We start from the raw sequence: 7,289 nt of genomic DNA on the forward strand, positions 1-7,289 counted from the left end.
TCTGGAACCTTCCCCCATCCCTACAACGCCTAAGACGTTTGTTTAAACACTTTACTGCTTTACCCAACATTTGCCAAAAATATTTATATTGAAGAAGTTTGGAAACATTTATTTAGAAATAATTAAGAATTGAAAGAGTTTGGATAACAAATTGTTGTTGTGTTATTTTATTTTTATTTGTCATACATGAGTGGACAAAGACGTACATATTCGCCCCTGTCCGCTCGGCTTCTCCTCTGGCAGGCAGCAATCCGCTGCCTACATTTGCCATTGCACACACGCGCTCCTGTGCGTTCGTGTGGAACCCTGCCCCCTGCACTGCCAATCACGCAAGGGCAGGAGCTGTCAATCTCCCCGGTCAGAAGACGTGGAGAACAGGGCAAGGAAACTTGCAGTCAAAGGGGAGGGAAGGGCTCGATAAATTGAGCCCTTTGTGCTACATTTTAATTCTTGGTATTGTCTTGGTAATACTCATTTCTACAGCTCATTCATTTTTAGCTTCTTGAACATGAATCTAACACCCTTACATTGTAGATTAGGCTTGCAGTATGTTAATACCCCCTTTTCTCCAGTAAAATCATTACCTGACAAATAGTAATATTTGCATGTTTAATTTTTAATCGTAGCTTATTTTTAACGTATCCTAAAATGTTATTTTAAAGACTTTGATGCGGGCATATCAGAGTTTGCAGTTTTGAAAAGAAAGATGTCAAAGTTTTTTTTTCTATGTAATGTTTGCATTGAAAACTTTGTATATGTGTCTAGAAGTCTTGTTTAATAAATCATTTAATAAACCTTCCCAAATTGTTTGCATTACGTATGCTAATGTATGTGTTCTGTAAATATATGATGTAAAAATTGCATTTTATAGAGCACTCTGTACAGAATATTTAATCACACTGACATAAACTTGCTAAAAGGAACATTGATCAAGCAGTATCTTTTTTCAGGGCAGACTCACAAATTTAAAGGGACATTATACACTCATTTTTTCTTTGCATAAATGTTTTGTAGATGATCTATTTATATAGCCCATAAAGTTTTATTTTTAAATATATGTATAGTTTTGCTTATTTTTAAATAACATTGCTCTGATTTTCAGACTCCTAACTAAGCCCCAAAGTTTTATGTGAATACCGTCAGCTACCTTCTCCAGCTTGCTCCTGTTTGTGTAAAGGGTCTTTTCATATGCAAAAGAAGGGGGAGTGGGGGAGTGTCTTATTTGCCACTAGCAGTGGGCTTTCCAACTACCTTTTCAACAGAGCCAAACTGACAGCTTCTAAGTAAGTTTTTAAACAGTTTTATACTGGATTTTTATATCAGTATCTGTGCATATTATTCTTTATAGTAGTGTCTGTTACATGCAGTTATATGAAAATGAGTGTATACTGTCCCTTTAAGAAGCAGTTCCTCGGAGGTGGAAGAGATAAATCACCCTGAACGAGCAATTTCAGGGTGATTGACAGGCTTTGCTTTTACATGATTGGCTGGGTGAGAGCAGGGAGACTCCACAAGATTGCTCTTGTGCAATCCTAAATTGTGCCAATCAATGCTGTGTTGCAAGTGATGATTGCTGACAGTATTTTCTCTTTAATAAGTGTGAAGGGGCTGGCGAGAATGGAGATTAATGCACTCTCCAACCTCATCAATCCATGTTTTATGTATTCATCAGGCGATGTTTATAGACACTTGTTGTATTTCTGAGGCATCCAATTGTTCATGCAAGATCATGTTTGAAATTCATCTAGGCTCATTTCACCTATCTTTTTTAAGCCAATCACCATTGGGCGTTCTTTTCATTATCATATATAGTTTTGCTAAATGGCCCAATACATTATATCCCGAAGAACAGCTAGCAACGCTGAAAAAAACAAAAATACAATCTCAATACTTAAATAACACATTTGCAAAATGGGATGTGTAAATGCTTGGAAATGTTAAACGTTCACACGTCTGTTTTGTTATGCTTTACTGGATATAATTGCATTTGTATTGGCAATCTCATAAAGATATTAGTTTAACAGAAGAGTTTTGTTTCTGTTTTTTTTTTTTTAAATCTATGACAATGAGATACGATTTGAATCTTAAGAGGACTGTACACTTATTTTTTAACAATTGCATTTAAAACATCACACCAAATACTAGTGCTTACTATCGCATTTTTAAAAACAATCTATATAGTATTTGAATGTTCTGCCAGCTGAAGTACAGCATATGATTGGCTGAACTGGCTGCCTTCTATGGGCCAGATTACAAGTGGAGCGTTATTTAACGCACCCGCTCGAGCGTTAACTGAGCTAGAAGTAAGTTTTTTGCACGCATCGGGTTGCGCTTGTATGAGTTGAAATTAAACTGTTTTCACTTGCACACTAAATCAAGGAGTGCAAAAAGCCGAACTTAAAATATTACGCACATGATAACCTAACATCCAACTCACAAGCAAACCTGATCACATATTTTCAAGTTCGCTAACCCAACATGAAAATATGAATATTTCACATTACAATGTTCTTCAAATATCAGAATATGTTCTATTTATTCATAAATACACATTTCTATATATATCTGATGTTTTTTTGGTGTAATATATATATATATATATATATGATTATATATAGGTATAGATATATACAGATATATATATATCTATTTATAAATACGTACAAATATTCTATGTGCAGAACATAATGTGAATTATTTATTGTAATAACACTTGATTAAATATGAATAGTGCATAAATATGCTTTTACATGTTTTCATCTACCTAACTGCAAAGGGCTCCAATGCACTTATATATATATTTCTATGTATGTGTACATATTTTTTTAAAACAAACTCATCTTAAATGAACTTTTTAACTTTAAAATTGAACTTTCATAAATCATATAGAACATACAATTTACATTGTCTACAGATGCAAACCCTTATTTCTCCTGTTAAGTGTAGTCAGTCCACGGGTCATCCATTACTTATGGGATATTAACTCCTCCCCAACAGGAAGTGCAAGAGGATCACCCAAGCAGAGCTGCTATATAGCTCCTCCCCTCTACGTCACACCCAGTCATTCTCTTGCACCCAACTAATAGATAGGATGTGTGAGAGGACTGTGGTGATTAAACTTAGTTTTTATATCTTCAATCAAAAGTTTGTTATTTTAAAACGGCACCGGAGTGTGTTGTTTTTCTTCTCAGGCAGAATTTGAAGAAGAATCTACCTGAGTTTTTTGTATGATCTTAGCGGACGTAACTAAGATCCATTTGCTGTTCTCGGCCATTCTGAGGAGTGAGGTAACTTCAGATCAGGGGACAGCGGGCAGGTTCACCTGCAAAGAGGTATGTTGCAGTATATTATTTTCTAAGGAATGGAATTGACTGAGAAAATACTGCTAATACCGATATAATGTAAGTACAGCCTTAAATGCAGTAGTAGCAACTGGTATCAGGCTGATATGTATGTATGTTTACACTTAAGTATTTCTGGGGAATGGCACTTCACTGGGAAAATACTGTATGCATATAACTTTTAGCCTAACTTGCAGTGTGAACGACTAGCAGCAGGCTTTTAATGACATTTCATAAATTAGATTTTAAACGTTTGCTGGCATGTTAAATTGTTTAATTATCTGAGGTACTTGGTGAAAAATTGTTTTGGGCATTATTTTCCACATGGCTGTCGTTTGTTTTAAATTAAAACAGTTTACTGAGCTTCCCTCACTGTTGTATTGTGAGTGGGAGGGGCCTATTTTGGCGCTTTTACTACGCATCAGAAATTCAGTCACAGTCTGCCTTTTTCTCCCTGCATGATCCAGGACGTCTCCACAGAGCTCAGGGGTCTTCAAAACTAGTTTTGAGGGAGGTAATCACTCACAGCAGACCTGTGAGACTGTGCTTTGACTGTGATAAAAACGCTTATATTTTCAATTGTTATACGTTTTTTCTGATATTAAGGGTTAATCATCCATTGCTAATGTGTGCAATCCTTTGCTAAATTTATGCTTTTACTGTGAAAATTTGGTTTCTATAACTAATCCGGTTCATTGTTATTCAACCGTGACAGTTTTTCTGTGCTTCTTAAAGGCACAGTAACGTTTTGCATATTGCTTGTAAATTTAGTTGAAAAGTATTTCCAAGCTTGCTAGTCTAATTGCTAGTTTGTTAAACATGTCTGACACAGAGTAATCTCTTTGTGCAATATGTTCAAAAGCCAAGGTGGAGCCCAATAGAAATTTATGTACTAATTGCATTGATGCTACTTTAAATAAAAGTCAATCTGTACATGTTAAGCAACATTCACCAGACAGCGAGGGGGAAGTTATGCCGACTAACTTGCCTCACGTGTTAGTACCTGCATCTCCCGCTCAGGAGGTGCGTGATATTGTAACGCCAAGTACATCAGGGCGGCCATTACAAATCACTCTACAAGACATGGCTAATGTTATGACTGAAGTTTTGTCTAAATTGCCAGAACTTAGGGGTAAACGAGATCACTCTGGGGTGAGAACAGAGTGTGCTGATAATGCTAGGGCCATGTCTGATACTGCGTCACAATTTGCAGAACATGAGGACGGAGAGCTTCATTCTGCGGGTGACGGATCTGATCCAAATAAACTGGATTCAGACATTTCAAATTTTAAGTTTAAGCTGGAAAACCTCCGTGTATTGCTAGGGGAGGTGTTAGCGGCTCTGAATGATTGTAACACAGTTGCAATCCCAGAGAAAATGTGTAGGTTGGATAAATATTTTGCGGTACCGACGAGTACTGACGTTTTTCCTATACCTAAGAGACTTACTGAAATTGTTACTAAGGAGTGGGATAGACCCGGTGTGCCTTTCTCACCCCCTCCTATATTCAGAAAAATGTTTCCAATAGACGCCACCACACGGGACTTATGGCAAACGGTCCCTAAGGTGGAGGGAGCAGTTTCTACTTTAGCTAAGCGTACCACTATCCCGGTGGAGGATAGCTGTGCCTTTTCAGATCCAATGGATAAAAAGTTAGAGGGTTACCTTAAGAAAATGTTTGTTCAACAAGGTTTTATATTGCAACCCCTTGCATGCATTGCGCCTGTCACGGCTGCGGCAGCATTTTGGTTTGAGTCTCTGGAAGAGACCCTTGACTCAGCGCCATTAGATGAGATTACACACAAGCTTAAAACCCTTAAGCTAGCTAATTCATTTATTTCTGATGCCGTAGTACATTTAACTAAACTTACGGCTAAGAATTCCGGATTCGCCATTCAGGCACGCAGAGCGCTGTGGCTAAAATCCTGGTCAGCTGATGTAACTTCTAAATCTAAATTACTTAACATACCTTTCAAGGGGCAGACTTTATTCGGGCCCGGTTTGAAAGAAATTATCGCTGATATTACGGGAGGTAAAGGCCATGCCCTGCCTCAAGACAGAGCCAAACCTAGGGCTAGACAGTCTAATTTTCGTGCCTTTCGTAACTTCAAGGCAGGAGCAGCATCAACTTCCTCTGCTCCAAAACAGGAAGGAGCTGTTGCTCGCTACAGACAAGGCTGGAAACCTAACCAGACCTGGAACAAGGGCAAGCAGGCCATAAAACCTGCTGCTGCCCCTAAGACAGCATGAAGTGAGGGCCCCCGATCCGGAAACAGATCTAGTGGGGGGCAGACTCTCTCTCTTCGCCCAGGCTTGGGCAAGAGATGTCCAGGATCCCTGGGCGTTGGAGATCATATCTCAGGGATATCTTCTGGACTTCAAAGCTTCTCCTCCACAAGGGAGATTTCACCTTTCAAGGTTGTCAACAAACCAGATAAAGAAAGAGGCGTTTCTACGCTGTGTACAAGACCTTTTACTAATGGGAGTGATTCACCCAGTTCCACGGTCGGAACACGGACAAGGGTTTTACTCAAATCTGTTTGTGGTTCCCAAAAAAGAGGGAACCTTCAGACCAATATTGGATTTAAAGATCCTAAACAAATTCCTAAGAGTTCCATCGTTCAAAATGGAAACTATTCGGACAATCTTACCCATGATCCAAAGAGGTCAGTACATGACCACAGTGGATTTAAAGGATGCTTACCTTCACATACCGATTCACAAAGAACATTACCGGTATCTAAGGTTTGCCTTCCTAGACAGGCATTACCAGTTTGTAGCTCTTCCCTTCGGGTTGGCTACGGCTCCAAGAATCTTTACAAAGGTTCTGGGCTCTCTTCTGGCGGTACTAAGACCGCGAGGAATTTCGGTAGCTCCGTACCTAGACGACATTCTGATACAAGCGTCAAGCTTCCAAACTGCCAAGTCTCATACAGAGTTAGTACTGGCATTTCTAAGGTCGCATGGGTGGAAAGTGAACGAGGAGAAGAGTTCTCTCTTACCACTCACAAGAGTTCCCTTCTTGGGGACTCTTATAGATTCTGTAGAAATGAAAATTTACCTGACAGAGGACAGGTTAACAAAGCTTCTAAATGCTTGCCGTGTCCTTCATTCCATTCAACACCCGTCAGTGGCTCAATGCATGGAGGTAATCGGCTTAATGGTAGCGGCAATGGACATAGTTCCTTTTGCACACCTGCATCTCAGACCGCTGCAATTGTGCATGCTAAGTCAGTGGAATGGGGATTACTCAGATTTGTCCCCTACGCTGAATCTGGATCAAGAGACCAGAGATTCTCTTCTATGGTGGCTTTCTCGGCCACATCTGTCCAGGGGGATGCCCTTCAGTAGGCCAGACTGGACAATTGTAACAACAGACACCAGCCTACTAGGTTGGGGCGCTGTCTGGAATTCCCTGAAGGCTCAGGGATCGTGGACTCAAGAGGAGAGTCTCCTTCCAATAAACATTCTGGAATTGAGAGCAGTTCTCAATGCCCTTCTGGCTTGGCCTCAGTTAGCAACTCTGAGGTTCATCAGGTTTCAGTCGGACAACATCACGACTGTGGCTTACATCAACCATCAGGGAGGGACAAGGAGTTCCCTAGCGATGATGGAAGTATCAAAGATAATTCGCTGGGCAGAGTCTCACTCTTGCCACCTGTCAGCGATCCACATCCCAGGAGTGGAGAACTGGGAGGCGGATTTCCTAAGTCGCCAGACTTTTCATCCGGGGGAGTGGGAACTTCATCCGGAGGTCTTTGCCCAAATACTTCGACGTTGGGGCAAACCAGATATGGATCTCATGGCGTCTCGCCAGAACGCCAAGCTTCCTTGTTACGGGTCCAGGTCCAGGGACCCGGGAGCGGTCCTGATAGATGCTTTGACAGCACCTTGGACCTTCAGGATGGCTAATGTGTTTCCACCCTTCCCGATGCTTCCTCGTTTGAT

The sequence above is a fragment of the Bombina bombina genome, chromosome 3 (assembly GCF_027579735.1).
Source record: "Bombina bombina isolate aBomBom1 chromosome 3, aBomBom1.pri, whole genome shotgun sequence".
Lineage (NCBI taxonomy): Eukaryota > Metazoa > Chordata > Amphibia > Anura > Bombinatoridae > Bombina > Bombina bombina.